A 27,790-nucleotide genomic window follows, 5' to 3' on the forward strand; every position below is an offset into this window, starting at 1 on the left:
TAATAATTAGTAATTACATGCCATCAAGTCAATTCCCACTTGTGGCAACCTTCCCAGGGTTTTCTAGCCATTAAGTACTCAGAAGTGGGTTACAGATCCTCCCCTTCTGGTGGTGCTTGGGCAACTAGCCCAAGGCTGCATAAGTGGGAGGCTACATGCTCTAGGTCAGTGATGGCGAACCTATGGCATGCGTGCCACAGCTGGCACACAGAGTCCTCTCTGCGTGCACGTGAGCCATAAACCACCAGATTGCTACCCCTGGCAGCCAAACCTGAGGCCACTTCTGCTTCTGCCACCACTTCCACTGCCACCCGCTGTTTTTTTTTCCCCCCAGTTTGTGCACTCGGGCTCAAAAACATTAGCCATCACTGCTCTAGGTCAGGGATCAGGGAACTTTTTTACCATTTACCCCCCCCAAAAAAAATTTATATACGCCAACATTACCCCCTTGATTTGAAAGGAAGGAAATCATACATTATTTGAATTCAAAATCTTATTGAATCTATTCAAAATTACTTTAAAAGCTTCAACTTACTTGAAAACTTCAGATTTTGGAGAAATGATGTTGCTTCATTTTGGATATGAGAGCATCAATACTGGGGCTCTGCTCATCCTCATTACCCCCAGGATTTTCATTTTTACCCCATTTGGGGCAACTTACCCCTGTTTCCTGACCACTGCTCTAGGTGATCTTAACTGGCCTCTTTCTGCGGCAGCACAGTGAGGAATTTGACGGCCTGCCCTTTGGCTCCCCAGCCACATAACTCAACCTATCAGCTCAGGCTGTATAAGCGCCACCCAAATTAAAAGAGCTTCCATCCCCATTCTTTTTTTTTAAAACTCAAACTTTTGCAAATGTTTTTAAATTGAGTTTTTAATAGTACAACAGATAGCTTTTGGCAGTGTTTTCTCTGGGTGTAATCTGCTTTGTATTCTATTGTTCTGTTTTCTCCTTTTAAGTTCTTGGAGGTTTTTATTTTGGCAGAATACGAGTAGGAGCATTAGTATCATTGTTACTTTATTTACAACTGGAGATTTGGCCTGTTCAACATTCAAATCATCTCCAAACCCATGCCACCCACCCCAAAAATGATCAAATTTACCCAAGTACACATGCCTCTGTTTTCTTTTCCTCTCGAATAGATTTCTAATGGAATGAAGAAATGTGGGCTTAAAGGAATGCTATGGGTTATTGGTGTAAATAACTGCTTTTATGAATATCCTGTGTGAATATCCCCTTTCCCCCCTCCACTCTCTGGTTTTCTAGGATCTTAATGTTAGATTTCCTCAGTTTTCTCTTTTTGTACAATGAGTACCTGAACTGGAGCACGGATTAAGTACTGTATTCGGATCTGTATGCTTGTGGGATCACAAGGGAACTGCCTCTACTCCAGGGATCAGGGAACTTTTTTACCATTTACCCCCCCAAAAAATTTTTTTTATATATACACCAACATTACCCCCTTGATTTGAAAGGAAGGAAATCATACATTATTTGAATTAAAAATCTTATTGAATCTATTCAAAATTACTTTGAAAGCTTCAACTTATTTGAAAACTTCAGATTTTGGAGAAATGATGTTGCTTCATCTTAGATATGAGAGCATCAATACTGGGGTTCTGCTCATCCTCATTACCCCCAGGATTTTCATTTTTACCCCATTTGGGGTAATTTACCCCTTGGGGTAATTTACCCCTGTTCCCTGACCACTGCTCTACTCTGACTCCTCTGTCTCTGCCTATCACTAGGAAACTTTGCCCCCTGCAAGTCTGAATGGGTATCATGTATGACTATGTCTGTGTGACACTTTCCATTTGAAAAAAGCAAGAACACTTTGGCCCCACAGTGAAATGGCACTTAGTCGTGGACGCTACCTTCCTGCTACCTAAAACATACATCTCTAGGCAGTACAGCTTTACCAGCTCTTGAGTGCAGATAAAAGTAGAGCTACCTGTACAGTACTTGTATGCTTCTAGGGTTGCCTGGACATGCTGTGAAACACATTTTTATCTGTGTTTGTCTCTTGGGGGGGGGAAGAGTATTGGAGTTTCCAGGCTGATTACCAGTGGGTTGTTGTTGTTGTTGTTGTTGTTGTTGTTGTTGTTGTTGTTGTTGTCGTCGTCGTCGTCGTCGTCGTCGTCGTCTACCTGCAAAGTGCAACTGAAAAATAAATTACCTCTCTAGCGGACAAACGCTTGGGTTAATTGGGTGATCATTGCACAAAGGATGTATAGTGCCTATTATGAAATGTGATTTTGTTCTGTCAAGGAAAGAACCAGGCCTTTTTCCCAGTTTGTCATGGCTTACTTAAAAATTTTAAAAAAAAGTAGTGTTGCACGCCAAATGTATGATGGCTTAATATAATATGTTCTTAAAAGAGGCCCAATTGTTGTTTACCACATTTATTGACAATCTGTGAAAGGAGACCAGAAATCAGTCTAATTACCAGAACACCAGTTGTGCTTGTTAACACCAGCTTTGTGACCAAATGTTACTCCACAGTTGTCACATCACACAAGGTTTTCATTACCAACATAATAGTGAACAAGATCACTTGCCCGACTGTTGACTGATCTGCCATACAAAAGGGAGAACAAAGCAGTGTCTGTGAGAACGTTTTTGCCACTTTGACAGCACGGTAGGCCCTGCCATGCAGTGTACAAACTGTTCCTCTTGTTAGGGAAAACTAGCTGTGGTGTTTCCCAGCATCTTAGAATTAGCCAATTAAAATCCTGTAATGATTTACACACCTCATCAGTGAAAAAGGAAGGAACTCATCACATGCCAATCTCCTTTTTTTCCTTCTTCAAAGAATAATTATTGATTGCTTCTCAGGAACTGGCGCCAACTGAGGCTTCTTGGGTGTTTAGTTTAGAAAACTATCATTTCTGGGAAAGGGAATGAATGTTTTTATAGATCACAGTGGCAATTAGGTAATCTTGCAAATACAGTCTTAGCCTACATCCATTACAACTGTACTGCTATATATCACCAAAAATATTTCACTAAGAAACATCCTTATTCATCATCATGCCTCCCCATACACACATACACAAGAGAAGGAAGCAAATGACCCTAAAGCTATTGCCGTCAGCTCACAGGCTATGCCATAAACACGAATAACAGCTCTTAGGCTTGCTGCATGTATTTTTAAAAAATGAGTGGGTTTATTTATTTTTCAATGAACTCAATGAATATTAGAGTATCAAAGTTGATTTGTTTATCATTGGGAGCATGAAGAAAAACAAGCACGCCTCATCATCTTATCCGATGATGAATGATTTATCAGGCAGAACATGAATCTGCTTCTAACCGAGTCTATTTTCTTGTTTACGCTTGTAGAACAGATACAATTTAATGAAGAATATAAAGTACTTAAAAATCTGTCTACCATTAATAGTTTAATTAAACTGACATGTACTTCAAAAACCCGGCAGAAACATTAATTTAGGTTATAAAAGGGCATGGCATTATTAAAGCACAATTAAAGACAACATTCACTTACAATTAAGGCTGCAACAATTTAATTATTTCACATGTGATTGGCACTCCGGGCTTCCTCCAATACCCTAAGGTGAGCAAGTTCTTCACACCAGCCATAAAACCGCAATGTATTTCCACAAAGGCCAGATTAATAGGTATGCGGCCCTCTAGACCAAATCATAATTCTGTGGGCTGTCATAAGAGAATAGCCACTGTCTCAGCTCAGGAGAAATATAAAGACATCCTGTACAGTGACTACAAAGACTCTAGCTCTCTCAGACAGGAGAATCTTAAAGCAAGGACCTGGTGGGAGAATGACATGTTCATGAAGGAAACAAGCATCATGCATAGTGGAGCCACACGCAGAGGCACACCCTGCATTCCTATTCTTGCAACCAGATGACATGTGACATGTGAACATGGCTGAACTGCTATGAATAATTTATTTGTGGCATTTGTTATTGCAGATCCCAAAGAGTTCGGAATAGTGTCAGATTGAACGTCCAGAAACAGGAAGTGCAAACGGTTCACATTTCCTGTTGCCTGAAAAGGTCTTGTAGACCTCACTGCATGCTGATTTGCTGCGTAAGGGTTTGTTCTTGCTGATGGTTCTTATTATTTCTTATTCATGGGTTTTCATTGTTGCTTTTATTAGAAGTGGGTTTTTAAAAGATGAGTAAAATTAGATGCAAAACACTCTTAAAGCTGTAGTTGTAAGTTTGTTGATTTATCTTTATTGTACGGTTAGCTGCCCAAATATAATTTAAATTTTTAAAATAGTGTTTGTTTGTTTGTTTGTTTGTTTGTTTGTTTGATTGATTGATTGATTGATTGATTGATTGATTGATTGATTGATTGATTTATACCCCGCCTATCTGGACTACCAGTCCACTCTAGGCGGCTTCCAATAGAAAATCGGACAATAAAACACAGGCAAGTACATGCTAATTCAGTAACAGGTACAATAAAATTTTTTAAAAAATAGGGAAAGTAAGAGAAAGAAAAAGTAAAGAAGAAAAAATAAATAAATTAAGAGTTGGCTGGAGGGAAGGCCTGAATAAACAACCATGTTTTTAACTGGGTTTTAAAGATGCCCAGTGTAGGGGCCACGCGAATCTCCGGAGTGAGATTGTTCCAGAGGTGAGGAGCCACCACCGAGAAGGTCCTGTTTTGTGGCTTCTCCTTCGGGGCCTCTCGCGGCGTCAGGCTTCTCAGCCTCACCTCCTGACTCGCGCGGGTGATCGGGGTAGACCTTGGTAGAAGCAGGCGTTCTGCCCAATATCAAGGTCCTAAACTGTTTAGGGCCTTGTAAGTAAGCATTAAAACTTTGAAGTCGACACGGAAGCGAATCAGCAGCCAATGCAATGCGGCCAGCGTTGGAGAAATATGATGGTATTTTCTCACTCCAGTGAGGAGTCTGGCTGCCGCATTCTGCACCACCTGAAGTTTCTGTATCAGCCTCAAAGGCAGCCCCACATAGACCGTGTTACAGTGGTCTAATCTAGAGATTATGAGCTCATGCACCAAGGTAGTGAGTGCCCCCGTGTCAAGGTAGGGTCGCATCTGGGCAATCCGCCAAAGATGGAAAAAGGCAGTGCGGACTACCGACGCCACTTGCGTTTCCATGGTGAGCGTCGGGTCCAAATATATGCCCAGGCTGCGGACCCCACTCTTCGCGGCCAGGACGAACCCCCCCCCAAACGTGAGAGAGTCACCCAAGCCGCCTACCACAGGGGCACCCACCCTCAGAACTTCCATCTTGTCCGGGTTCAGCCTCAGCCTGTTCTCCTGCATCCATTGCAGTACAGCCCCCAGGCAGCGCTGGAGGGACAGGACGGCATCACCTGCAGTTGGTGAAAAGGAGATGCAGTATATACAGAGTATAAAGAAACAAATCAATAAAAATAGGGTCCCTAATGCATGCGTACACACACACAAACTCCATGATGTTCACAATGCACAGGGAAATATAAAGGTATTTCTCTGGCACCAAAACTGTGTTTGATAAGTCAAGTGCCACAACCAAAAAGGCCCTCTCCTCAGCCATCATGCCACCACATTTTTGACAGTGGAAGCCTTCAGCAGATGGTCTGTGAAGACGATGTCTACGTGAAGGAAAGTGTAAGCCAACACAAAGATTAAGGAGGCAATGCCTCAGATAGTGATCAAGAGTTGTCATGGATCAGACACCATTGTGGTAATCATATTAAGATATATCTGTGGAAAGTTTCCTGCCATCAGTGCAGTCAGCACCATGATCCAATGACAGTGTCCATGCCATTTTGTTTCTGCTTAAGAAATCGTCTCAGGCTCTTTCTTTCAATATGATCTAATCCAAAGGACTGCAATATTCAAATGGGTAGAAGATGTACGACGACTCATGAGATTAGACATAAACTAGAAGAAAATAATTTCTCTAGAGAAATATAATTTTAAAATCCTACAAAGGTATGATGATCTACATGCAGTTCAAAGGAAGAGAGAGCGCAAGAGATGGCAATTCCTGTTTGCCTCAGATATCTATCTTGTTTGTGCGGCACACGTACCACTCGTAAATTGCTAGATGCATTACTAATTTGTTTTCATCCACGGCGCACTGTGATATGAAAATGCAGGTGTTTTATGAAATGCTGTACACAATCAAAGGATGTGTGTTGCATCTCCATGTTTAACAATATTTTGTCTGAGGGAAAAAAATTAGGAAATTGCAGTGTGGTTTCTGATGGTAAAAATATGTGGCAGTTGAAAAAAAACCTGCAGGCCATCACTAACACAATTAACACTGGCATTTATGAGTAGATCTCTTTGTTTTTCAGAAGTGTAATATCACAGTAGAAGACTTTCAGGTGTTAATTAAAGCCTGTTCATTCTACAAAGCTCCAGTGAAATGCAGTTGTGGCCTTCTTTGACACAGAACAAATCTGTAGGAAAGAATATCAGTTGAGACAAATCATCTGCTCTGTTACTGAAATCCAGACCTTTATGAATGTGGATTGCATTGCTGCTTTCTTGCTGGACTTCAAACACTTTACTAATTTCTTTGTAGGGCTGTTGGGTTTCCAAGCCCTTCATTAGAGGTACTTTGTACTAAGGAGACACTATCGTGATTATTTTTTTAAAAAAAAACTTACACAGACATATACACACATTTCTAAAATGTATTTTTGTCCCACATTGTACACTATCAGAGAGATGTCAAATTAAATATATTGGCCACATTTCAGTGATCTGTACAGATGGATTGTGCTATATTTTTCTTCCTTTAGTTGTATATGAACTTTCAGTCAGATAAAACTTGACAGTTGTGAGTTCCATTAAATCAATAGCTAGAATTTCAGTGGAACACATTTGTCCTCCTACCTTCAGTTGCCAGTTTGAAGGCTGCAGAACGAATGGTGGCCCAGGCTTTTGAAGATTTGACAATGGCCACTGAGAATTTAACTCCTTCCTCAGTCTTGTAAAAGCCATTGTATCTTGAAAATCTGACACTGACTCTTAGAAATTCAAAGTATTTTTGAGCTTTAATCTAACCCATCTAGGCACACAGTACAGGCCAAGCTACATGTGGCATTAGTTGTGTTATTTATTTATTTCCATTTTATACTGCCCCATTAGTGTTGCCACTCTCTGGGCAGTTCACAATGTACAATAAAATCATAAAACATTACATAATAAATGCAAAAATACAATAAAGTACAAGGAACTCTGTCACTAGTTAAAAACTTCCTTTAAGTTAAAATACACAAAATAATTGTTAATGGAATTATTGACTTAAATCCGCTTGCAAAATTACCCTTTATAAACCTGATGTTTTCATTATCAGGTGAAGGACATATTTAATTTAATGTACTTCAAGCATCGTATCCCTTCACATTCAGGTTCTGTGGCTCCCTAGACCAATCCTGATGCCAGCAGTGATTGACTGATCGATTGAAAACATTTATATTCCATCTTTCTCCTAAAGGATCCAAGGTGGCTTACAAGTTTCGACTATTAAAGACTCCGCCACATCCAGGGCTCCCAAAGGCAATTCTGGGATAGGCAAATAAGGCTAGTCTCTTGCATTTGACAGGGAATCTTGTGAAAGGGGCTACAATTAGGAATACAAATAAGGATATGTTGGCACAGATCAGCAGACATACAGTATCTTGGATTCCTGGGCGGTGATTGCAATGCAAAGATCTCTACTCACATGGAAGGAAGGTCCACTCACATATGCAGTCAGCTGTCTTATTTTTAAAATTCTTTTTGGAATATATTGAGATTTTTACTCTATCAGCAGGCACTTGGGGGATTGCATGCATGTGCACATCAGACATGCATACCAATCAGATTACACTTGTAGTTTCAAATTCCCCAGTGATCCCAATCCAGTTCCAGCCATGCTTTGCTGCCCATAACTGGTACCCTTAAATAGAGGTGCCCATCCAGGTTCATACTTCTAGTTCAATGGAAACCAACTGGGCAGGTATGTTTCCCACCACCTTTCACCCAGCTGTATACCCACATTGTTACATGCATGAATCTTCTTTGTTGAAGATTGGGCTGATTGTGCACTCCCCAAATACAAACCATACTGCCTAGAGCACTTCTCCAATCATCCCTGGAATAAACAGCTACAGATTTTCAGCAGGCAGATTTCAATGCTTAACAGGGGTGGGTGTTTGATCTATACAACATTCTTCTTATAATTATTGCATGTAGACATTTAAGCCAGCTTTTAAAATCCATATTTTTCCACCATTGACAGAATTATAATGACTGAATATGAAAAAAAATGCTCCATAGTAAGTGCTTTATGAATCAAGCTATGTGTGTTGGAAATGCTTTGATACTCATCTTTTCCAAACATTGTCATACAAAATACTAAATCAATAGCAACCTTTTCTTCTCCCAGCACTTCAAACCAATGTCACAAGACAAAAAAGCCAGGAAGAACAGCCAAGAAACTAAGACAGAGTATGAGAACTAAATGCCAGAGAAATGTTAGAGATAGTCTGTCATTAGACACTGAAATCCACTAGTGTTCCACCCAGAGATGTGATTCAGGCAGGCTTCCATGACTGAGCAATCATATGTGCAAATTAAGCCCATGGTTACGATCCAATGACCAATTACATCTCAAAACAAGCTAAATGAAGTTTCTAAATTTTGGGAGAAGTGGGAAGTTTCTGCTTCAGCAGTCAGATGTTCCCAGCACTTAAGGAGTTCTCTTCTAATTGTAGCCTTTCTGCTATGTGTGGTTTGGACCAAACTAGTGAAGTAGGACATTAAGCTGTATTGCAAATTATTTATGTAGCCGGTAGCTTATCGGAGTCCTAGGCTTCGACCTTCTCCATCATCAGTTACTTGTTTTATTTACTTGTTTGTTTACCAGGCAAACAACTAGTGATGCAGAACTTTAGATCATCCTCATCTAGAGAGTGCTGTCCTCAGCCGTGCTGAGAACTGGCCTCTCTCTAAGTTATGGGAGGAAAGTAGAGCTTGGACAAGTTATTTTTGGAACAACAAAAATCCCTGCATGCTCAGTGGGGAATTCTGGGAGTTGTAATCCAAAAAGTAACTTTTCCAAGCTCTGGTAAGAGAAAGAACACTTCAATCTTCTCCTTTGCTAGTTAGAATTATTGGTAAAGAACCTACCTCTCAGGGTTGAAATCATTTAAATCATTGGTTCCCCATTTGCCTTGGTCCCAGTCATATAGCTGATTACCAGGAACGCTGAAAGTTGTAGTGAGAGTTTAACAAACTATTATTATTGGAATAAAAAATTCCTGATTCTAGGAAGTGCAGTCCCAAATGTAATTTTTCCAGTCTTTTACCTTAGTGTGACACTTGAGGGGTGCCACAGGTTTCCCACTCCAGACTGCGATAAAACAGGTGGCCTTTTCACACGTTGATCAGCGCCGTTGGTTACAAGAATATTTCCTTGCTGACAAACAAGGATATTATGAGAAGTGTCCATATGGAAAGTTAAAGTACAAATCCAGGAAACAAGAAACAATCAAAATGATTGCAACCACCTCATGAAAATTAGGTGTGGATGTGGTAGAGTCCTCTTACACAACCATTGTACAGTATCTTTTATTTCCTTCAGAGAAGGGAGTCAATTATTTAAATGCGCTACCATACCAGAGTAGTTCCTTGCTTTTTGAACAGCTTTAAATAATCACCCACCACCACATCAAGAAGAAAGGTACCGAGCCATTAACTGAGGTTGTAATCCTGCACTGACATACCTGAGAATAAATGCCTTGGAAGTAGGACTCTAAGTAATCATTATGTGACAGCAACCTCTGAATCATATTAGAACGGTCTATGCATATTGAAAGATATAACATTAATTAGCTTTGTTTAAAAATTAAAGAAAACAGAGTTCAGTGTAATAAGATTGCACCTCATGTCATGCAGAAATTAAAGTTTTAAGAGAGAGAGGGGAGGAGAGAGGATAAAGAACCCTCCAGCTTAACCATTTTTACTGCCTGTCATCTCTTACAGGCATGCTCTCAGAAATTAACTAAACAACGACAGGACCCAAGACTAAAATCTCAGAGAAGACGTTTGCTACATAAATTTATAAAATTAAGGGGGAAAATGGACTGGTTAAAATATAACATTATATTCATAGCTGCAAAATGATTGGAGTCATGCCTCATCAAAATTACATTGTAGAAATTGAATGTAGTATGATTAGGCATTATTTTAGCCACTACATTACAATACAATTTAAAATAAAATGGTTCTTCATATCATACTGATATCAGTGTTTTAAATAACAAAGGGGAATCTATTTAAATAAAGGAAGGGATTAGCATTTAGTTTCAATCAGTATGAGCAATGCAATACCAGTTGGTGTCTCAAAGATTGGGGATTTTATTAATATTCCAGAGATGCATTTGTGTTGCCTCTGGGTACACTGAAAAGCCACTTAAACTGCACTTAAAGCAGCACTACAGGATCAAATTGATGCGCATCAACCATTTACAATAAAACTTGATTATTATAAAGGCATACATATTTGCATAATTACATGTTTGATTTTTCAATTTTTTTTTAATTTTTATTTTTTTGATAAGGCAGCACACACCACAAAATGTTGTCTGGTTTAGAAAAGCATCATCAAAAAGCACCATCTGCTGTGGCACTGAATGCACTGCAATGTTGGGCGGGGGGCAGGGGAGGAAAATACTGGAGGTAGCATTTGGAGGATCAAAGGGAAAACATGAGCATTTTGTTTGAAAGGGAGGCCTGGTGCTGGTGGCTGGATGGCAGCAGGGGCTGGTGGGGGAGGGAGTTGTTTTGGGGTGTCTGCTGTGTTGAAACAACATTTGCAAAGGAAAAAGAGGGAGGGCCCAACATCTTTTCCTCCAGTGCAAAATATTTAGGCTCTGGCATTGGAGAGAGCATTTCACAGACAAATATTTAATTGGTGTTATTGACTAGAGAATGGCGTTTGGTAGCATATGCAGAAACCCTGGGAAATGGTTACAGAAAAAACAGCACGAGGAAAGAGATCCTCTCACTGCAGCTGAAATTTTCTCCCTGGTGTATGTGGATTTAGGCCTGACATTGCCTAAATTTCCAGAACCACTCCCCCCCCCCCCCGGCTCTGCCTCCAAATAAAAGCACAATACCATCCTTATCCTGCAGACAGAGGGTAGTTGTATATTTTATAATCTCTAAAAAAATGCTGAGCATTCTCCAACCATTTCATGTTATAAGACTTGTATTTTGAAAATGACACCCCTTCTATTTTTTTTTTCCAAAGGGCACCCCAGGCAGTAAACAAGGTAGAAGTCCTCACCTGTCTCCTAATGGCATACCATGAGAAGGAGCTGCAAAATTCATCCCACAAAATTGCTCCATGAGAGGGCATGGCATTTTGTGGAATTCTCCATGAGGGAAAATGAGGTTATGGGTACAAACTAAGAAAAGTGGTACAAAGACATGAAACAGTACGAATTGCTCTAAACAGTAATGGCTGCTGCTTCCTTCCATGGATTTTTAATGATCAGAAGCATTGGAAGGTTTGCTTGTATTGGCAGAAACAAACTGTGTTCTGATGGGATTAGAGTGTTCCTTGTTGAGGTGCATTAGAATGTCCGGGTAGCTTAAACTGACAAAAACTGGGAATTCCGCAAGTATTCCTCACATCCCTAGCTAACAATATAAAGACAACAACAATCTGTAGTAGTGAAACAACAGATAAACAGATAGATGTACAGACAAAAGATAAGTTGGTAAACAGATTACTTTTATTGGCTTTGATGATGCAATCTCCAATGAGTGTGCTCTGAAGTAAGTCCTACAGTGATCAGTATGACTTACCCAGAAGGAACAAGCTTGCAGCCCTAACCTCTACTGGAAATTCAGGGGCCTTAGGAAACAGGATAAGTGCCATGCCACTGGTAACACTGACAGTGGTGGTTAAGTGGGTTAGGGAGTTGTCATCTCGTCCCTCCAAATAATTGTTCAGAGTGTTGACAAAACATATGCATGTGTATCAATGCAAAGGAACCTTTTGGCAATCTGTTAAGGGAGCTTTGGGCAGCTGTCTTTTAAATCAAAACTTTCCTGAACTCTGGTGCAAGAGCTTTTCAATCAGTGCAATAATGCAGTTTTCATAGAAGTTGCTCATGAATGATAATAAAAGGTCTAAGTTGAAGATAAACCTAGCTTGACAAGGTTATCACTTTCAACAATATGACCTTAGTTTAGTTTAGCTGCTTTTAATCGACAGGAAGCACAAATTCTAACTTACATCCACCATATGTTTTAAAAGCAGCATTAAAATTTAGGGGATACCCAGTATGGTATAGTGGACAGAATGACAGACTAAGATATCAGCCATGGAAGCTCATTGGAGGCATGGAATGGGTAAAACCACTCCTAAAATATCTCACCTTGAAAGTCCTGCTAGAGTCACTATAATTCAGTTTCCAACTTGATGGCACATAACAACATTAAAATTTAGGGTTAGGTAAAGGTAAAGGTTCCCTTTGACAATTTTTGTCCAGTCGTGTTCGACTCTAGGGGGCGGTGCTCATCCCTGTTTCCAAACCACAGAGCCAGCGTTTGTTCGAAGACAATCTTCGGTCACATGGCCAGTGCGACTTAGACATGGAACGCTGTTACCTTCCCACCGAAGTGGTCCCTATTTATCTACTTGTATTTGCATGCTTTCGAACCGCTAGGTTGGCGGGAGCTGGGACAAGCGACGGGAGCTCACTCCGTCGTGTGGATTCGATCTTACGACTGCTTGGTCTTCTGACCCTGCAGCACAGGCTTCTGCGGTTTAGCCCGCAGCGCCACCACGTCCCTTAAAGATTTAGGGTTATGAAGAACAAAATTTATTGTACCTTCTTTATATCCTCTTCCTTTCATTTGAAATGTTGGTGGAGGTATGCATTCACTCCTACTTTGAATTTACTGATTGCTCCGAGGACCTTGGTGGTACTAAAATTTCCATGCTTCTCAATGGTTAACACAGGGGTTCAGTAGTGCATTTGTCTTCTGCATGGCATAATTCCTTCCACCAAACACAGCAGCAAACCAAGTGGCCGTAGGCAAAAAACAGACTTCTGAAAAGTTTTAAAAGAAAATTTATACCATAACTTTCATATTCACTGAAGATAGCGGGACCTTTGCATATATGGCTGGTAACTAAGGGTCAGGTCAGGTACAGAAAGAGGAGCATAGAATATAAACACAAGAGAAAACAGAGAGAAGGAAAAATGAATGATTAGTAAGAAATTGACACATAAGGTGACTTCCGACCCTTTCTAGAGTTTGTTTTGCGTTTTGCATTCTTGAGGAGTTTTTTTTTTCCTCAGCAGACTGTGGGGGGTGCCAATAGTTTATGCAATTTGCCCTGTGGGAATAATAATAAGTACATACAGTATATCACAGAAGTGAGTACACCCCCTCACATTTCATAAATATTTTAGTATATCTTTTCATGTGACAACACTGAAGAAATGTGACTTGGCTACAATGTAAAGCAGTGAGTATACAGCTTGTATAACAGTGTAAATTTGCTGTCCCCTCAAAATAACGCAACACACAGCCATTAATGTCTAAACTGCTGGCAACAAAAATAAGTACACCCCTAGATGACAATGTCCAAATTGGGCCCAAATTGTCAATATTTTGTGTGGCCACCATTATTTTCCAGCACTGCCTTAACCCTCTTGGGCACAGAATTCACCAGAGCTTCACAGGTTGCCACTGGAGTCCTCTTCCACTCCTCCATGACGACATCACAGAGTTGGTGGATGTTAGAGACCTTGCGCACCTCCATGTTCCATTTCAGGATGCCCCACAGATGCTCAATAGGGTTTAGGTCTGGTGACATGCTTGGCCAGTCCATCACCTTTTGCCCTCAGCTTCTTCAGCAAGGCAGTGGTCATTTTGGAGGTATGTTTGGGGTCATTATCATGTTGGAATAGTGCCCTGCAGTCCAGTCTCCAAAGGGAGGGGATCATGCTCTGCTTCAGTATGTCACAGGACATGTTGGCATTCACGGTTCCCTCAATGAACTGTTGCTCCCCAGTGCCAGCAGCACTCATGCATCCCCAGACCATCACACTCCCACCACCATGCTTGACTGTAGGCATGACACACTTGTCTTTGTACTCCTCAACTGGTTGCCACCACACACACTTGACACCACCTGAACCAAATAAGTTTATCTTGGTCTCATCAGATCATAGGACATGGTTCCCCCTTCAGCCTCTGCAGCAATGCTGGCAGCACTCATACATCTATTTCCCAAAGCCAACTTCTGGATATGACGCTGAGCACGGGCACTCAACTTCTTTGGTTGACCATGCCGAGGCCTGTTCTGAGTGGAACCTGTTAAACCGCTGTATGGTCTTGGCCACTGTGCTGCAGCTCATTCTCAGGGCTTTGGCAATCTTCTTATAGCCTAGGCCATCTTTATGTAGAGCAACGATTTGTTTTTTCAGATCCTCAAATAGTTCATTACTATGAGGTGCCATGTGGAACTTTCAGTGACCAGCCTGAGAGAGTGAGAGTGATAACACCTGCTCCCCCTTCACACCTGAGTCTTGTGACACTAAAGGGTCTCATGACACCAGAGAAGGAAAGCGGCTACTTGGGCCCAATTTGGACATTGTCACTTAGGCGTGTGCTCACTTTTGTTGCCAGCAGTTCAGACATTAATGGCTATGTGTTGCGTTATTTTGAGGGGACAGCATATTTACACTGTTATATAAGCTGTATACTTACTGCTTTACATTGTAGCCAAGTGTCATTTCTTCAGTGTTGTCACATGAAATGATATACTAAAATATTTATGAAATGTGAGGGGGTGTACTCACTTCTGTGATATACTGTATATGCCTGCTATCTTTTGCTCAAATTATATGTATACTACAGAATTATAGCAATATGACACCACTTTAACTGGCTTCACCATGTGAAATTCTGGGATTCGTAGTTTGGTTATATGGTTTGAACTTCCATTCGGAGAACTGTAGTGCGTTGCCCTGAACTACAACAGAGGAGTTTAAGTATCTCACCAAACCACAGCTCCCAGGATTCCATAGGATGGAGCCACAACTGCTGAAGCAAGATCAAAATGCTATAACTGTGTAATATAACAGACCCTGAAGCATGAGACCAGGAAATTTGACACAAATACTCAATCTGTCATATGTGATTATAAATAAAGAAGGTTGTGTGAGATGCTGTCATGTTGGCTTAAGTTCAACAAAGCCAAGGAACTGGAATCAAAGGCTGATGCTTTAACAAACATATCCTGTGATCATTCAATATATTGGGTGTGTCATAACATCATAAACTGTGCTTTATCTACAATTTACTCTTTATATAGCCACCCTTCACCTTGGTCTTTCAGCTGGAATTTGAGAGGGAGCAAGGAGGGCCTGGGAACAGCAGACCTTTTCCATGTTGTTCTGGTCCATTACTGAGTTTTATTACAGTCCTAGAAAAATCCATGTATGTGGATGACATGAAATCCAGGTGAAAGATTGCACTCCCTGAGCCAAGTGAGGTAGTGGATGAAATACAAAGTTCAGTAACTGGAGGCAAAATGGAAATATACTGGTCGGGGAGTTCATCTATCTGGTTGGGGATGGAATGATTAACCTGTCCTAGGGAAGGCTGCACTTCCCCAGGGGATCAGATCCATAGTTTGGAGGTGTATTTAAATCCAACAGTGTCACTTGATACTGTGGCCTTGATGTATAAGAACAGTTTTTATAGCTTATATTAGAACATGGTCACCCTAAGGAAACGCTTCCCAGTTCTTCATCATTGATTTCAAATTTTTGGTATGTGGGCAGACGACTCACAGCCATTATCAAATCTTTTGGTCTGCTTCTGTGCTATCTCTGAAATCCTGCCAACCAGGAGGCTTCTACTTTTTGTCGCTGTGGGATTCACCGTGCAGCAATTACAGTGGCGTCTGTGTGCACGACTGTACCTATACATTTTCTGGCAAGCCACCTTGTGTTGCTTCCACCAGTGTTGTTGTTTGCCTGTATGTCTCTTTATTATTATTATTATTATTATTATTATTATTATTATTATTATTATTATTATTATTATTATTATTATTATTATTATTATTATTATTATTATTATTATTATCATCATCATCATCATCATCATCATCATCATCATCATCATCATCATCATCATCATCATCATCATTATCATTATCATTATGATATCAGTGAGCAAAGTATCGGTGTGTTGGAAAACCTATGTCATCAGCCTCTGCACTTCACTTAATTGCTGATCTTTCCACCAGGTGATGCTCCTTCCTGTGAGCCCTTTCATGTTTTCCTCTTGGAAACCGTGGCAAAGCTGTAATGAGAACAAAGCCCGGCCACGAGTTTCTCTGCTACAAGAGGCACAAACACAGCAGAGAAACTTGTCCCCAACAAATAAATGTTGCTGAAATACAGATGTAGCAAAAATTAAAAAAAAATTAAAAAGAAAAGGAAAAGGGGGCTCTAGAGACATAACCCAGAGAGAAATATTCCAGTACCAAAGTGTAGCCAATCATATCACATCAAATTTAATGAAATGCTTTAGTAATTCAAAAACAGTTCAGAATGCACGCTCCAGGATATATGTCAAATGACTACAATGTGCACCTGCTCAGGGAGTAAAAGATGTGAGAAAACAGGGGGACATTTCACTGGTGTTACCATGGCCTTAGAGTGTGCAAAATGGAGCTTCTGAGTAGCAGAGAGCCCCCGCTCCAGGGCATTTTTGTGCCGCTAGGCTCCCCCTCCCCCCAAAAAAAACCCATGTAGAAAAAGGAGATGGAGAAATTTTGGATTTGCTCTTCCTAGAATCTCGCAAGAGCAGCCCTTTTGCTTTACATAGTTTGTAGCTGTCTCCCAAGCACACCAAAACTCCCCAAAGTACTGTAAACATGTTAGTCCAGACACGATGGGTTTAGAATTCTCTGTACTCTTTCAGTTATCACTAGGCCTGAAATGCTCTAGGTCTGGCACTGGGGATGTGAATATGGTCTTCAGGCCACTAAAGTTGCTGTCTTTGGCTGAAATGGATATAAAAACCAGTGACAGTCGCTACTGTTACTACCCATCCTCTGGGAATCTCCTGTCTGGATTACTGCGATGTGGGACTGCCTTCAAAAACTCTCTGGAAATCTCTGCTAGTCTAAAGTAAGGTGGAAAAACTGTTGGCTGGGAGTCTGGATATCGCTTTCATGCTCCTGAGAGAGGTTCGTCTAGTGCTGTATCTTCATCCCACCCCTTTTCATTTTCTCTTTCTTTTTAGTTTTTCGATATAAGATGTCCTTGGTACTGCTGTTATCCAAGGGTTGACCTTGGTTTTATTCTGTGGATGCTATACTGTAATATGTTTTAGATTTGAAGTCATGTTTATTATACTTCTCCATTTGATATAATTCTTTATCTGTGAGCCATCTGAAGACCTTGGCTGTTAGGCAGTATAGCAGTATAATCAGTCAGTCAGTCAATAAAATTAGCAGCTTGTCCAGTTCTTGTCCATTCAGCTGCAGGGTCAGAAGGAGGACCTGGAATGATCAAGGCCAGGTCTGCCTGTTATTCAGTTGTTGGTCTGTGCGGTTTTTTTTTTTTCCAGAAAAGAGCATGTCGTCTTTGCTATCACCCCCCCCCCAAAAGCAGAAAATGCATATGAAAATGGACAGTTGCCAACGATAGATCATCATCTTATTAGTATGTACAACTGCTAGCTATTATGAATTCTAGGTAGAACCCACCACCCTTTTTAAAAAAGCTTGTAATGTTGCAGATTATACACAGATCTATGTCCGATAAAATATTTATTGTAGCACAATGTATTGTTAATGGTGTTGACTATTCTTCACCCAGGTGCCAGAGAAATAAAAAATTAACCAATGTAGAATATAAAATAGGTGTGATTTGTCCTAGGCAGGCCGAGTTCCTAGGCATACAAAATAGATCTGTCCTTCAGGCTGTAACGTAGAAATAGCACACTGAAAGAAGACACTAATGCTGAATCCTTGACAGGAGAGCAAAATAGAGGACCGTTGTAACACCATGTAGCTGAGGAGCTGCATGCAAATGCAGAGAGGTTTAAATTAATAATGCTGAAGATCTAATTAGAATGGGCAGTATGCAAACAGTAGCAAGCATTTTAATGACAGCTAAGAAAAAATGGCTGAAAAATTAATTTTTTACCCATATTTTCCAGTTAGTTTATTTATTTATTTATTTATTTATTTATTTATTTATTTATTTATTTATTTATTTATTTATTTATTTATTTATTTATTCTAAAGTTTGTTTGAGATAATCTTTAATGGTGGAAACAGGAACACACCTTGGGTTTCAAACTCCAAAGTGATTCTGGGAGGGAGAGGTATGATAATGCTACAGGTAGAAAATCTACAATCACCATCACCATCATAGAATAGCAGAGCTGGAAGGACCCAAAGGATCATCATGTCCAGCCCCTGTCAAGTAGTCACAATGGAAAATCAAACCCACAGACTCTGGATTTTGCCTAAACCATGTGTGTTTGTGTGCGCGCATGCATATATGTGTACATTTGCAAGCGTATGTGCAAATATGATTTTTTAAAACCAATTTTAGATAATTATTGAGTCTTCCAAGACTTCCTTAGGCTGACTGTGTGTTCCTATTACTTTTCTTTTTGTTCATAATAATGATATGCTGTCAACGTGGCCACCAAAGATGACACTAGAAGAATGAAATGTTCTACCCAATAAGCACTAAGTAAACAATCAGAATCCAGGAAACAGCTTTTCCAATAAACAAACTATGGCCTGAAGAACCTATGCTTTGTCTGCACAATGGATCGCAAATATCATTACATAGTTTCAGAAACTCGGTATGTATCTGGCCTACACACTGTTCACAATTCAATACCACTTTTAACTGCTACAACCTCATACTCCCAAATTCTGGGATTCCCATCTCTGTATGTCTGCTTCTGGGCAGTAGGGGGAGCACTCTCCTCCCCAGAAACAGAGGTGACACACATTATGTGACACAACTGCATCTCACTTAGGTGACCCGTGCTTGGGAACCACTGACATAGATATCCTCTCATGCACTGGCAAAAGGATAGCTATCCCACATGGTCCAGGACTCTATATTTACCAAGATCAGTCTCTGCTACCTCATACAGATCTCTGGCAAAATAATGTGCATATTTTATTTTTAATTTCCCTATTGGGAAAATGTAAGTGGTGCCCTGCATGAATGGTAGATTACATCCAGAGATACTCATACTCTAACCAGACTTAGTAAAATCTATGTGACCCAACTGATCCGTTTAAGACCCTTTGATTTCAAAGGGTCTGTTCCAAGGCAGTCTGGATCCAACCCTGTGTTTAGTTGCTCACACTAGTACTCATATGCTTCAGATTTCAGGTAAGAGTCTTCAGGTAATATACATCTGAGTTTCATCACCTTGACCCTCTATGACCACATACCGCTTTGGCAGCCACTTCTTCTGCACTTGGGACTCGTACGCCGTGATAATATTCCTCCTCCTTGGAGCCCACTCCAAGATTCCTAAAGGAAATGGTGGAGTTCCTCAAAAGGAAAGTGTTGTGTGTTTTCTGTGCTGCAGCAATGCTTGGCTAGAATCCAAGAGCAACCCTGACCGAAAACACTCGGGTAGCAATTAAGGCACAAAACAGGGAAACTTTATTTTCAAGGCTTCAGCACAACATAAGCAAGGCCAGGCTGGTTGCCTGTCAAACATTCGATTTTCTTTTTCAGTTGTCATCTTTCCCTGAACTCTCTCAGCAACTCCCTTTACTTGTACATCACACCACTCAATTCCTCATTCTCTTCTTCACTTTCTCCATTTCATTCTCTCAACAACCTCTACTTTCTCTCTAATAGCCAATTTGCCCCCTCCCACAGCGGTCACAGGGTGGTGAGAAGCTGAGACCACGACAGTCTCTCTGTCACGTCCTCATGCACATACATGCCTGCACAGACAACCCAAATGCCACCACCATCTTCTCTTACCACCCTTTCCCATCCCTTGCAAAAGAAAAAAGAAAAGTAAAGTAAATTTCAATGCTAGGAATAACTGCGAAAATAGTTGGAAATAAAACACCTGCTAGGTATTTTAGAAAATGCTTCTTCCTTTAGAGCAGTGGGTAATTACCTTGAGTAATCCAGATGTTCTTTTACTGCAGCTCCCAGAAGCCCCATCCAGCACAGCTAGTGGTGAAAGCATTTTGGAATTGCAGTCCAAGAACACCTGGCTTGCCCAAGTTTGGGTACCATTGCTTTAGAGCAGTGGTTCTTAACCTTGGGTTACTCAGGTGTTTCTGGACTGCAACTCCCAGAAGCCTTCACCACCAGCCAAGCTGGCTGGGGTTTCTGGGAGTTGCAGTTCAAAAACACCTGAGTAACCCAAGGTTAAGAACCACTGCTTTAGAGCAAAGTTCTGGTTATTCCACCTCAGAAAAGATAAAGCTTGGTTTGCGCAGGTGTAAGCTCTTGACATACATTCCACATTTATTTATAAAAGAGCATACTCTTGGCATGCTCAGTGGTCCCATTCCTTCCATAGATTTAATGTCCGCAAGTTAGGTGTCCTGTTTCCATAAAAATCTAAGTATGTAGACATGTAAGCCCATCGTAGATGCAGTGAGAGTTACTCCTTTGAAAAGGAACTACCAAAATAAAATGAAAGCCTTTCCTAGAATTTCTCATAATGTATCTTGTCTCTGTCCATGCGAGTTATATTGCCAAACTGGATCAGGCAAATTGTACACTTTGTTGAATCCATCTGCTCTAGCCTGCATGCCTAGCGCTGAGGAATATTGAGGATTGTAATCCAAAAGCAGCTAGATTGTTACATTTGGCCTCCTCCTGTCACAAGGAGCTTGTGCCTGCTGTTTTTGTTTATTAAGCATGAAACCTTATCCCAGACTTCCTCTACCCAGTATTGCCCAGATGCTTTAGTCAGCAACTGAAAGCAGTCCTGCCCAGCATAGACAATGGCCAAAAATTAGGGGGTGGGGGAAGGTGTAGTCCAAAGCTATCTGTAGATCTGTAGATAATAACAACAGGGCCGGAGGAAGTCAGGCAGAGAGGCTTTAATCTGAATAGTTTTAAACACAGACATGTGTGACATTCCTCATGGCAGGGCCACCTAGAAAGTTGCCTCATGACATATCTAGAATACTGCATATATTCTTGAGAAGACTGGAGCTTCTCAGAATAACAGGGAGATTCTGGCCTACTGTTTTCTCTGATTAACAGTAGCATGCCATGATTTAAAATGTGTTTTTCTCCAGCACCAAGGACTACTATAGGCCTGCTGCTGCTCACCGTAAAACTATATTACACACTTTCAGAAGTTGTCTGTTATGAAATAATTTACTTCCCAGTACTACGCCTGGTACTCATTTTAAAGGCCAAAATGGTGTTTGATCATCTTTTTGGTCAAGAATATTACAGGGCCATTTAGAATTTCATTGTCTGATGTGATTAAAATTGTATTTGGGGAGGGGTGAAGAAGAAAACTTACTTGGCATATTGCACCTTCTCACTTGACCCCACCATTCTCCAGGAGGAGATGTATAGCAGAGACAGGAAGGCTGTTCACAGGTCCTTTCTGTTAACTAGGACACTACAGAAAAGATTTAACTTATCCCAAGGGATTTCTCATCAAGTCCTGGAAACAAGTCAGAGGTGTGTCAGGAAACATGGTCTGGTATCCTATTGCTAGTCCCAGCTAAGAGGGGAGCACTCAACATATAAATCACATGGACTCAGTTCATCTACTCAGTTGGGACTGGCAACAGGACACTGTCCATGGACCATAACGTCCTGGGGAACAGCGCTTCATGTAGACAATGACATGTTCAGTCTAGCTTGAAAGCAGCAGCGCTTCCATATGCCAAGGGGAAAGACCAAGTGTACATGCAAGAGACCAGTGGTTCCCAACCATGGGTAACCTAGGTGTTCTTGGACTGCAACTCCCAGAAACCCTGGCCAGCACATCCAGTGATGAAGGCATTTGGGAATTGCAGTCCAAGAACACCTGGGTTACCCAAGCGTGGGAACTGCTGCAATAGACTGTTGAACATACAGTAAAATCAACGAGAATTCTAGGCTCATGTTATTCTTAAAACCCCAATGCATGTAATTTGCGCTCACTTTTCAACAAGAAACAGAGAATCTTCAACCTATGGAGGGCACGTTCCTCTGAGGGCAACCTGTCAGCACCTACTTGTTATTGCTGGAAGGAGCAGAAACTAGAGCTGAGGGAATAGCCGCAGCCAGAGTCAAAAGGATGACAACTACCCCTTTCCTCTTTGTGCCATATCTTTTTATCCCTTTTTTCCTGTCCACCAAGAAGGCTATTCAGAAAGAGCAGTCAGAGAATGGAAAAGAGTCTTGGACACCAACTCTCAGAATTCCTCCACTAGCATAACATTACAGTTGGGGGTAGAAAACACAATATATCTAGGCTTTCAAGGCAGGTGGCCTTTACATAGGCCTGAACTGATCATGTGCAGTAGCCTTTTGATTTTAGGCTGCGATCTACATGAGATGAGCCATAGACCTCTCACCCTAGCTTGAAAGTTTTATAGTACTTCTATGAACAGAGCTACTTACAATAATAACAACAGGTTTATTTGTGGAACAGAACTGTTGTTCCAGAAGAACTCCATATCCTAAAGACCTTTTTAAAGAACAATAAAGCTCAAAGCTATAAATAGGAAAGGAAGTATTAGCAGTAGTTGCACAACCTTAATTATAGCTCTTGTTTACATCCACATGCTATTTCCAGAGGCCTGATTAGGGTGGCACATAAAAACACAACAATAACAACCACATTTTTAGTAACTGTAGCTACTAGGAAAATGCTAACAGAAGTAGGGAGGGGCTCTTGGATTGCTCTGCACTGAAGATTTATGTGCCATAGCCTTTCCTGCCCCTCTCTAATTTAGTGATTATACACCCACACAAAAATTTGCCATTAAGCATGCAAGCACCAGCACATTTATAATAACCAATATGCCATTTAAGACCAATAACTTCAGGGTCTGTGGTGAAGGGGACCGTACTCCTGCTAATCAGTCAGGAAGATTTCATGTGTCTGTGTTAGAAGAGGGAAAGGAAATGAGAAATGATGGGTGATCATTGCCGAAAATATTGTCCTCATATTTTATACACATACCATGCCCCCACAAAAAACAAAGCCATTTTGAGGCACCTGATTTGACAATTCATAATCTTTTTGTTATTTTGGGACTGAGTGAGCATTTTCTCTCCCACCCTCATGCCAAGTGTTACATTTGACAGATATTTCATACTTTTATAACCCAAGGCAATGAAGATAACATTGTTTAAAATGGATGGTTTATAAATAGTTACTCTGAGAAGTGATTGTTTTCTTCCTTTTTTTTCCTCAAGTGGGTTTTCTTTTCATAATTTATTCAACAGAAGACTTACATTATATGGAGAGATTCATTTATGCACTGGGAAAGCTAATAAACATTCCAAAGAAGAGACTATGAAAGCCCAGTATAATGTTTTACCAAGGAAGGGGAAACTTTTCCTTCCTGAGTAATATTGTGAAGTACCTTGCACATATCTGAAAGCTCAGTCACACAACCTCAGCCTGATATAGAAAAATAATCAGTCTGGTAAAACATGAAGGTGGCACATCTATTTGTGAAGTATGCATTGCTAACCCCTCTGCCATTAGGGATGTGTTATGATGCTTTGTATCAAGACAATATCTATGCCAGGCCTAACATGCTGTGATTGCTTCACTGCGGCTGCTAAGCACTGGAAATCTTCGTAGGCAGAGTGTCCAATAATTATACAGATGGAATCATATAACCGGGGCATTGAATTCACGGGTATCTCAATCCAACCAATGCATGGCTTAGATTCTTCTTATACTAACAGAGCTAAGCAGCTGTCAAAAAACCCAGGCAGCTGAGTTGCATGAGGTTTTGCATGATAACAACTAGAAAACAATTGAGGAATCTTATGGCTGTCAGCCACTCAGAGCATCAGTAGAACAGTGATCCAGAGTACATGATGGTTCTGGCTTTCTTGCAGAAAGCCAAGACAAGGAAGGTCTCGTGTTCCTTAATGGCTGGCGGTCTGAGAGGGATTTTTGAATGGATTGTAGTGCTTTGTTGTTTTAAAATGCCTTTTAATATTGATTTTATTTACCATTTTTAATGTAATACTTGTTTAATTATTTTTAAAATATTTGCATATTTACTGGGGGGTGTTAGCTTTTGAATATGGTATTTTTAATGATGTGAGCTGCCTTGAGTCCCTTTTGGTGATAAGGGCAGGATAGAAATATTTTAAATAAATACATAAACTTGCCAGAGAAGAACTGTGACTTCTGACTTGGACCTGCCACTACCTTTGTTCCTGTGGCTGACTGTGTAGGATCTAGAGGCAGAGAGATAGGAGCCTGTTGGGTACCCCAATCTGCAGCCTCCCTGAGTGAGGCACTTTTCTAAGCGGTAATCACAGGTTTGAATATGGTACATGTAACCCTATGGAATATTTGGTTCAGCCCAATGAATGTGGAGTAAGGGACGTGGTGGCGCTGCAGGCTAAACTGCAGAAGCCTGTGCTGCAGGGTCAGAAGACCAAACAGTCGTAAGATCGAATCCACGCGACGGAGTGAGCTCCCGTTGCTTGTCCCAGCTCCCGCCAACCTAGCAGTTCGAAAGCATGCAAATGCAAGTAGATAAATAGGGACCACCTCGGTGGGAAGGTAACAGCGTTCCATGTCTAAGTCGCACTGGCCATGTGACCACAGAAAGATTGTCTTTGGACAAACGCTGGCTCTATGGCTTGGAAACGGGGATGAGCACCGCTCCCTAGAGTCGGACACGACTGGACAAAAATTGTCAAGGGGAACCTTTACCTTTACCTAATGAGTGTGGAAATCCTGAGAAGGTACTATAATTCAGGAAATGAGTTAGAAAGAGCAGGTGAGTTAGGTAGGAGCTGCTGTTTCTTTGAGGAATCATCAGATTCTTACCACCTTGATCCAGGCCTTTAGAGACTGTATACTTGGAGCTGATTCATTTATGTTGTGAATGTCCTATATCTGGGAATTTGTTCTCATTTGGCTTCAAACAGACATTTGAATTATTTTTTCAAGCGACTCCTGCACTGGTGGTGGTAAAAAAACAACAATTCAGGGTGTATAAGCATCGTACTGTTATATCACTGCCTAGCTTTTATAAAGTCATGCCTGTGGCTTCCTTTAGGGAGTCAATCCATCTTCCATTTGTATGTATTCATTTCCTGATGCCTTCAGACTTTCCCAACACTATTATCTTTTCAGAGAACCTTGCCTTCTCATGATATCCACAAAGTAAGATGGACTCAGTTTCATTATTGTTGCCTCCAGAGATAGTTCAGGCTTGATTTGCCCTAGAACCCACTTGTACGTCTTTCTGGCAGTTGAGGGTATCTATAGAATTTTCCTCCAGCACCACATCTCAAACAATTTTTTAAAAATTCTGCCAACTTTCCTTACTGTTCAGCTTTATCACCCGTACCTGGTAATCAGGAATACAAGAGTGAGGGTTATCTTGGTCTTCGTCTCCAGTGACACGCTTTCACGCTTGATGATCTTTTCTGATTCCTTTATTACTGCCCTTCTGGCTCTCCATCTTTTTCTGATTCCTTGGCTGCAGTCTCCATTTGGATTGATGATTGAACCAAGGTATACAAAATCTTTCATTTTTTCAGTTTCTTCATTGTCAACATTAAAGTTGTGTAGTTCATCTGTAGTCATGATTTTGGTCTTCTTAATGTTCAACTTCAGTCCTGCTTTGGCACTTTCATCTTTCACTTTCACTAAAAGTCTTTTCCAGTCATTGCTGTTTTCTGCCAGTAAGATGGTGTTATCTGCATATCTTAAATTATATATGTTTCTTCCATCAATTTTCACTCCTCCTTCATCTGACACTAGTTTGGCTTTCCATATTTTATATTTTGCTTACAGATTGAAGAGAGAATAAAAAGCATCCTTGTCTGACACCTTTGCTTATAGGAAACCATTCTGTCCATGTTCTGTCCTAACAATGTTCACAACAGAGGTATGCATCAGGAGAATCAAGTGAGGAGACACACTCATTTCTTTCAGAACAACCCACAATTTTTCACAATCTATACAGTCAAAAGCTTTGCTATAGTCTATAAAGCATAGACTGATCTTCAGAAATTCAAAGATGTGGTGCAGTAGTCAGCAAATATTTGCAATACGATTTCTAGTGTATCTTCCTTTTTTGGAATCCAGCTTAAGCATCAGACATTTGTCACTCCATATAAAGTAAAAGTACTTTACCAGAACACAGACAGAGTTCTAATTCCTGTCCTCTGAAGATGCCAGCCACAGAGACTGGTGAAACATTAGGAAGAAAAACCTCTAGAATATGGCCAAACAGCCCGGAAAACCCAAAACAACCATCAAATTCCAGCCATGAAAGCCTTCAAGAATACATTAAAAGTACTTTGCTTGCATGGGGAATTAGAGCAATAGTTACTGCTCTCCTTAGCATCTCCTTTTTTGGGAATTGGAATGTATACTGAATCCATGAAATAATAAAATATGGAGCAATTTGTAGTCTAAATTCCTTGTGCTAGTTGCAGGCCTCCTATATTTCCAGCTACTTGGGACTGTAATTCCTATAATCCCTGATCATTGGCTAGGAGAAAGGTATCTGGTGGATGCCAGAAGATCTGTCTCCATTCATTGTTGGTTGGGTTTTTTTTAATTCTTCCCCTTCCTCTGTTGTCCAACCGATGCCTTCAACCTTCAGTAGGTCCTGGAGGTCAACAACCCCAGGTCATTGCTGGACCATGGTGGCTTTCTGGGTTTTGTTTTCTTCTTGTTTTTTTTAAATGTTTGATTTACTGTAGTATATTTCTATGTATCTAGATATTCCCCCTGAGTATAAAGAAACCATTACTTCATTCTGTAGCCATCACTTTATTTCCAAGCATAGGTACTCAATCACCGAACTTTGGTGTTACATGGAGTTACAAAGATAGATAAGAGACTCCTGAGGAAAAATTGTCCCTATCTAGTGAATGAAAAGCTTTAGAAGTATTTTGCCAAAGGAGGACATACTTGAAACATTTTGCTTTAATAGGTTTTACAGATTTAGACCCCTTCAAATCTTTTGGGATGTTATATGCCGTACTACAGAGTACGAAATGCTGCATTTTTAATACCTTTACTATTCTAGTCAGAAAGTCAAACTGCCAGCATTTCAAAGCCCCCCCCCTTTTTTTTTTGCCCGGGCTGCCTTCCAAGATGTGTGTTTTTTCTCCTGAAAGGAAGATAAACCAGTCAAAGGTAACTTCTGCCATTCCGCCCTTACCATCCCTAATTCCTTAGCTATTTTTTATTTTCAAATCTACACTACAATATAGTTTTGTGCAACAGTTTACACAATGCTTCCCTGGAGTATTTGGATCATTTGTAAACAACACACGGTTAAGTCAAGCTTCTAGGCCTTTTTGTTTATATGTTTAGCTCTAGGTCACTGATAAAAGGAATACAGTTTGGGGCATTTTTAGAGTCTTTCATAACTAAAATACAAAAGTCGTTTCCCCCCCCAAACCACCATATTTCAAAGCCCTTTTAAATTTTTATTTTCAGGTTTCTACTGTGTGTGTTACAATGTGCAGCTGAATGTTTTTAGAAAGATAAATACATATGGAGAAAACTTTCTAAAAAAACATTCTTCCTTGGATATGTGCCTGAATTCATTTACAA

This window comes from Pogona vitticeps, chromosome 4, assembly GCF_051106095.1.
Source record: "Pogona vitticeps strain Pit_001003342236 chromosome 4, PviZW2.1, whole genome shotgun sequence".
In the NCBI taxonomy this organism is placed as follows: domain Eukaryota; kingdom Metazoa; phylum Chordata; class Lepidosauria; order Squamata; family Agamidae; genus Pogona; species Pogona vitticeps.